The following is a 7,916-nucleotide window of genomic DNA, read 5'->3' as shown; positions in this document are numbered from 1 at the left end:
ACCATGAGATAAGTTGCTCATACATTTAATGATAGCCTGCTTGGGCGCAATGAGACTTGATACGCAAGCGGGCTTGATGGCACTCGTTCAACTGCCTCCCTCAATAGGATGTCAATCTTATGTTGCTTCTTAAGAGGTTGACTATCAATCTCGTCAAATGTCAGTGCTTTTCGGTACCTTCGATACCATGAAAAAATGGGTACCGTCCTGTTTTTTGCCACGTGGCATCGACTTGGTACCGAAGTATCGGTTTTGGTGAGAACCCTAGTAAGTATTTGCTCATGTTGAGCTGACTGATTAAGTTTAACAGGTGTTTATTGGAACCGCCACTCCTTCTGTATAATGATCTTTAAGTAACATTTTGTAGAAATTAAGCAGGAGCGCTTTCGTTTTGAGGGAGCTGCATGCATGCTAGGAGGACACTAGAAGGCACTCCCATCTTACTTCAGACGGCAGATCCTTGGCTGCTATGCAGGATGCAGCAAAGTTTGGCCTGGATCGCATGCCGGATATTGAGCCTGCCATTCCGTCCTTCATAGTGCCCCATGATGAGGCTCTGAGACCGGGTGCCAGGTGTCCTTGACCCCAGTGTCGGGTCACTGATGATCTGTTGCGCAGGAGTTATGATGCAGCGGCTCACATCGGGCGGATCGGCAACTCCCTCTCTCACCTCATGCTCCCCCTTTCAGCTTCCCTGCAGGAAGCGGAGGTAGACGTTTCTATTTCTAGCCACAGTGATGCTTCATTGCAGGCTTTCGCCTTTATGTCGGGGTGAGGACCCAGTGTATTGCACTGTACCTATCATTTTGGAGTTTCTGCAGTCCCTCCTAGATGAGGGCCGTTCTACCTCTACATTGAGGGTATATGTGGCTGCTATTTCATGCCGGCACGCTCGGGTCGACAATGATACTGTGGGGAGCCACAGTCTAGTGTCCCTTTTCTTAAGAGACTGGGAGGGTGTGTCCCCCAAGTGCTCCAAGATCGCCAGTCTGGGACCTGCCCCTGGTGTTGGATTCTCCATGCTCACCTCCTTTTGAGCCATTGGCACGGGCAGAGGTGAAGAGGGTGTACGTTAAGATGGCATTCCTCCTTGCCATTTCTGCAGCCAAGCATGTAAGTGACCTACGCGCTCTGTCAGTGAGTGAATCATGTCTGAGGTGGAACTCAGACGGCTCGGGTGTGACGTTATGGCCAAATGTGGCATTTCTCCCTAAGGTGCTGTCATGCCTACACCTCAACCGGCCTATACAATTGGCACAGTTTGATCCCCTATTGGTGGAAGGGGAATACAAGGTTGCTATGCCCAGTAAGGGCCCTTAGAGCCTATGTTGGCACTATTGCAAGTGTACAGCAGTCTGAGCAGGTTTTGTTTGTTATGATGCCCCAGACGGGGTTGCACTCTTTCCAAGCAGCAACTGTCCCATTGCACTGTACCCATTGTGGCACTGTTGCCACAGCAGAAAGTGGTCCCTGTTTCTCACAGGTGCATGTACCACCTGAATCCATTAAAAGCAGTCACCTGAGCACTCAGCTTTGAGATTCAAACATTTGCAATTATTCAATCAATAATGAACATTCTCCTGGAGAAAAACGGCATGGTGCTCCAGGAACACCGATAATTAATTATCCTGTTATGCATGTATCAAACCAAAAAGGTGTGTGTGTGTGTGTGTGTGTGTGTGTGTGTGTGTGTGTCTCTCAACACCCTGCATTAGTACTAACATGAGAGGGGATACTAGGAGGGACACAACTTGATTGATGATTTCAGTGATTTTAACAGGAGCTTCAGAGTGATGCTCCTGCATTCATTCATATAAACATGTTCTGACAGTTTGACTTTGTGTTCTCTTTTTTTTATTGTTTTGTTAGGGGTGCCAACCAGGTCTCTCTCCTAGTATTTAAGATTGGTAAGTCAAGTTTGGTTTCATTTGTAGTTTAAAAACATTTCTTTTAAATCAAACCTCAGGAATGCACACCAAACAAAATGTACACCTGACACATTGAATTACAACCCAACAAGAACAACACAAACACAAAATCTCAATGCAAAACCATTCATATTTTTAGAAACTTTCACAATGGAAAAGAATGGAATGGAAAGAAAAAGGAAAATTAAGTTCAGTTCAGTTCATGAATCTAAGCAAAATTCTGTTCATAAATAGTAACCAACCAAAACAAACAAAAAAACCCCAGACCAGTCCAGTCAGGCTCATAATCCAATCCAGATTTTTCCTGCTGAGTTGTGGGTGAATGACCGGCTTCCATAAACAGCTGAGCAGAGTGGATATGGAGCGATCCAGGAGAATGAAGATGATTGTTGATCGGAAGACTGCTGTTGGTGACGGATGAACGAATTGGTAAGTAGACTGTGAAAATGGGTGTTTCTGGGGGTGTATACGTGTGGTAAAATCCAGTGTTGCAAGCCTGGTTGCCTTAACATAGGAAGGTTTTTTCTTTTTTACAAATTGACTTTATTTGATAAAATATATTTTTCTTTTTACAAATACTATCTTCCTCTATTCCTGAAGCAGGAAATCCAGGGAAATCTTCCTCATCGCTTTCCTCTTCAAAGATTTCAAGGATTCGTTGACACTGTTTTCTGTCCATCTCCTCAGCTGTGGAATAGCATGGCTTTAGTTGGGCCACATTAACAACACAAAGGTCTTCTCCAGCCTCTTCCAGGACCACCTCAAAGTTTAGAGGACCAACCTTCCTGGTGACACAATATGGACCTTTCCATCGTGCTGCAACTTTGGCCGAAAAGGATTTATCAGCTTTTGAGTAAGGGTGAGTACGCATCCAAACACGGTCCTTGTCTGAAAAATTCCCGTCTCTTCTCCCTTTGTCATAGTTCTGTTTTTGTCTTCGTCTTGCTTTTTCCAGGTTGTCGCTTACAAGTTTCTTGAACTCCACTATCTGGTTAGTTGTAGAGTATGCAGGTGTGTCAGGATTACATAGCTATGGGCTTAGCTCAGCAACCAAGGGACCTTTCAGAAGATGGCAGAGCTCTGCAGGTGTAACTCCTGTGGAGTCATGCATTGTTGAGTTCAATGCAAAATGAAATTGAGGTAAGTATTTGTCTCAGCTTTTGTATTTTTCCTCCACATATGAAGCAATCATGGCTTTCGCATTACAGTTAATCCTCTCTGTCAGATTTGTTTGAGGATGGTAGGGTGAGGTCCTTTTTCTCCTTGAGGTTCCACCACCTGCAGGTTTCCTCAAAGACTGACGACACAAACTCAAAACCTTGGTCTGAGAGGATGAAAGTTGGCACACCCCAGCGAATCAGAATCTCCCTTGTTAGAATCTGGGATAGTGTCTCTGCTGTTGCTTTGTGAAGGGGAAACATTTCAACCCATCTTGTGTAATAGTCCATAAAGACAATGAGGTAGAGGTTGCCGTTGGAGCTTTGAGTAAAGGGTCCCATGAAATCAACTCCTAGCATCTCCCAAGTTCCATGTACCACAGTTTGTTGAAGTTTCCCAGTTTGTAGAGCTGGCAAACTTGGCAACATCGTACATATTCTCTCACATCCATGCTCATCTTAGGCAAATACACAAGGGTTTGCAACCTTTTGTGTTTTGTATCTCCCAAGATGGGCGGATAAAGGATCATCATGATAATGGTGGGTAAGCTGTTGGCAGATTGAAGAAGGAATGTATACCTGGTAAATGGTTTTGTGAGGTAATTACACCACTCTGCATACTTTGTCCTCCATAACAGTGAACTTGGTAGTAGGATTTTCACTTCTCCTGTTTCCATGATTTTATCATACAGGGACTGGATAACACAATCCTCCTGCTGGGCATTCCAAATGTCCTCATCTGTAACTTGGAGATTTTTAGAGGTGTCCCTCTTGCAACGTAGCACAGCAGCACAACTAGCAGGTTGGTGTTGATGGTCATCCCCAGGGGCTCTTGGCAGAGCATCTGGCACTGTATTGTACTTCCCTTTGTAGTATTCTACTGTAAAGGAGAACTCTTTGAGCCATAGTGTCCATCGGATCAGTCGAGTGCTGGGTTTTTGGGTTTTAAAAACCCAGATGAGATGAATGGTCCATCACCACTGTAAAGTGTCTTCCTTCCAAGTAATACCTCCATTTCTCCAGGGCCCAGACAACAGCGACATTCTTGCTCTGTTGTTGAGTAATTCCGCTCTGCCTGATTTAGAGCACAGCTGGCGAAGGCAAGCACCTTCTCTGCTCCCAGCCCAGTCTGTGGAGCCAAAACGGCCCCCAAGCCGACGTCACTGGCATTGTTGTAAACGATGAAAGGGAGGTTAAAGTCAGGATGACCCAGGATAGGTGGAGAAACCAGGTGTTGTTTCAGGGCCTCAAAGGCTGCCTGACATGGGGAAGTCCAAATTAACTTGGCTCCTTTCCGTTTAAGGGTGTTCAGTGGTTAAGTCAGCTGAGAGAAAAGGGGTACTAAACCATTGTACCATCCAGCCATCCCAAGAAACCTTTGAAGTTCTCTGATGTTCTGAGGGACAGGGAAGTTTTGTACCACCTTGTCTTCTCAGCGTCGACTTCTACTCCAGCAGAGGAAACAACATGACCCAAAAACTTCAGTGCGGTTCGGAAGAACTGGCTCTTTTTCATGTTCATGATAAGGTTAGCTTCTCGTACCTTGTTAAAAACTTCTTGTATGTCATAGCTGTGCTGTTCAAATGTATCAGAATAGATGATGATGTCATCCAAATACACAAGACAGGTTTTTCCCCATAGGTCCCCAAAGACTAGCTCCATCAGCCGTTGGAAGGTAGCTGGGGCATTCTTAAGTCAAAACGGCATTACCTTGAACTGGTACAGGCCAAAGGAACAGATGAAGGCAGTTTTTTCTCGGCTGTCTTTATTTATTTGGACTTGCCAGTAACCACTATTGAGGTACAAGGTAGTGAACACCACAGCTCCATCCAATGAAATGAAACAGTATTTCTTGGATGTTTGGTAAGGGATAGGCATCAGTGTGAGTGGCTGCATTCACTTTCCGGTAATCCATGCAGAACCTTGGTTTTGTATCATGTTTTTTCGGCATCAAGACAATTAGAGCAGCATACGGAGAGGTAGATGGTGCTATGATGTCTTTTTCCAACATTTCCTCCACATGCTCTTTGATTACCTGAGGCTTGGATGGTGACACACGATAGGGCTTCTGTTTGATGGGCACTTTGTGGGTGAGGAAAATTTTGTGTGTGAGTAAACCTGTACATCCCAGTGTTGCTGTGCTGACATCTAAGTTTTCCTGTAGTTGACATAACAACTGATGTTTCCCAAAATCAGGTCCAAGTCAGCGTTTGTTGGTGGCAGCCTGTAGGAGGACATTGCATGGTGGCAGAGGAAACAGGTCCACAGGAGATACAGCAGAGAAGAAGGCAAGCTGAGGTGGAAGGCCAGCATTTAGCCTCTCCGCAGATTCTCTCAAGAACTGATACTGCCGCTTCTTGTTGGACTTAAACCAGTAAGAGTTTTCAGAGACATCAAACTGCAGGTCTGAAAAGAAGATGAAGTGAGTCCCACCACTGCAGGGAAAGCAAGACTACGAGCAGGCAAGATGACACAAGGTAATGTCACTTGTTGGGACTGTAATTTGAGGTTCATTCCACTCCATCCTAAAGGTTGTCTTCCCTCTCCATCGGCTAGGTACAAAGGTCCCCTTGTCCAAGGCTTCAGCACATCCTGCTGTCCTTTCACTCCTGTCCACACATTTTCATTTATCAGAGTATAAGATGAACCAGTGTCAAGAGTGGTTCCCTTCCATGGACCACTATTCAGTGGTACCATCAACTGGCAGGGAAGCAGGCTTTCAAGTGGTAATAAAGAGGAGTTTACAGAGGTGGTTGCTCCCAGGTAACTTCAGTGAGTGAGGGAACCAAGTGCAGCGTGACCTTCTTGAACATGGGAGGTTTTAGCAGCTTGCTGCTGTGAGGGTGTAGGACATGGGTATTCAATTAAAAGTCACCGAGGTCCAGTTACTAAAATTTCCTCCAAGTAAAAGGTCCGAACATTTTCATTTCAACACACTTTTTCATATGGTTCAATAATATTTATTGTCAATGCAGGAAACCTTTAACAGAGTGAACTTGTATAGTAAACTATCTCTTTTACCATAAATACATTAAAATAAATAAATACATTTTAGGCCTTTTTTTTTTTTTTACATACATCTTAAAACAAAAACCTCAGAATAAAATAAATAAAACAGAACCTATTAACCATTTTTTCTCTTAAATTAAAGAGGAACCAGCCTAAAGAAACACACTTCAAGTAAAAAAAAAGTAGCCTAAACATCTTCAGGAAATAATAAATAAAAAGTGTCTCTGTTAGGCAAAAAACAAGAGCAAACAGAGCATTGACTACATTTTTCTTAAATCAAAGAGGTCCCAGCCTAAAAACCTGACAGGTCAACATCTTAAGAAAACAATAAATAAGAAATTGCTCTTTTAGGGAAAAAAATGAGAACAGAGCTTGGCCACCACCTTTCTCTTTTGATTATTCTTTTTCTCTTAATGAGAAAAATGGGCATGTGAATGCCCTGCCAGTGATTTAAATCTGGGTTGGAATGGAGTCAGGGCCATCCTCATGCAGACATGTAAGTGGCTATTGGTCAGCCTAGAACGGTACTTGTTTTTGATGATGTTCATGGTGGAAAAGGCTGACTCACAGCTGTAAGTGGATCCAAACATGGTCAAGGTGTGCAGTGCTACTTTAGTTAGACCGGGGAACACACTCTCAGACACAGTCTGCAGCCAGAAGGTAGCAGGGTCAGTTGCCTCAAAATGCTCTTTTAATGCAGCATTTCCTTGCAGATCAATGAGCTCAAGCTGTAGAGATCCTGCATGTGCCCACTTGAACACTTGTGTCACCTCCTTTGAAAATCCTCTGACCTCTCTGATGAGGAAAGGATTCTGGATCGGCAGGAGGAGCTGTGGCCCAAGGCAGAAACTGAAGTTTTCAATCAGCTTGCTGAGGAAGTCAACATAGGGAGAAACATCTTTCTCACCCTGCATCTGTTCCTGCAGTTTTGGGAAGTGTTCACACTCTGCACCAATATCTTCTTTGAAAATGTCCAGCTTCCTCTGGAAAGAGCAAACAGCTGTCATCAAATCAGCAACTGAATTATTCTGGCCCTGCAGCTTTAAATTGAGCTCATTAAGATGTGATGTAATGTCACCCAAAAAAGCAACCATATCCATCTTGTGCTCATCTTGCAGAAACAGTGAAAACTGTGTGGCTCTCTGGCTCTTGACCTGCTTTAAGAAAGCTTCTATTTCTTTTCGAATAGACCAGAAACGTCCCAGTGCATTGCCCTTACTCAGCCACCTTACATTGTTTTGCAGTAGCAGGTCATTGGCATTTGCCTCAACATCTTCCAGGAATTCTCTCAGGAGGCGATGCTGAAGGGATGAGGATGCTCTCCTCCTTCTCAAGGAAGTTGATGAGTTTCATCACTGTCTTCATTACTTCAGCAAAATGTTCTGATAGAGTGGCACACAGAACAGTCTGATGGATGAGACAGTGGTAAGCAATAAGATCTGGGTTGTCCTCTTTCATCCGGGACACAGCCCCCTGCTCTTTTCCCACCATGGCAGGAGCACCATCCGTGGTGACAGAGACAACCTGCTTCAGATCTATGCACCTCTTTGTCAGCATCTCTTTTATTGCTGCATATATGTCCTCTCCTTTTGTATGTGTTTCAAGTGGTGTTACACCCAGCAAGTCCTCACAGAGCTCCTTCTTATCTTTGTGAAAAAATCTCACATACACCAAAAGCTGGGCATTATCAGTAACTATATCTGTAGATTCGTCAATGGCCAAAGAAATGCATGGTGCACTCTGAATGGCTGCATCAAGCTGTGCCAGTACATCATCGGCTAATATTTCTGATTTTCTGGTTGCTGTTGAAGCTGACATCGGG

The sequence above is a fragment of the Seriola lalandi genome, unplaced genomic scaffold, assembly GCF_002814215.2.
Source record: "Seriola lalandi dorsalis isolate HSWRI2012SDOR001 ecotype SW California unplaced genomic scaffold, Sedor1 jcf7180002054981, whole genome shotgun sequence".
In the NCBI taxonomy this organism is placed as follows: Eukaryota; Metazoa; Chordata; class Actinopteri; order Carangiformes; family Carangidae; genus Seriola; species Seriola lalandi.
This window is presented reverse-complemented; position numbering follows the sequence as displayed.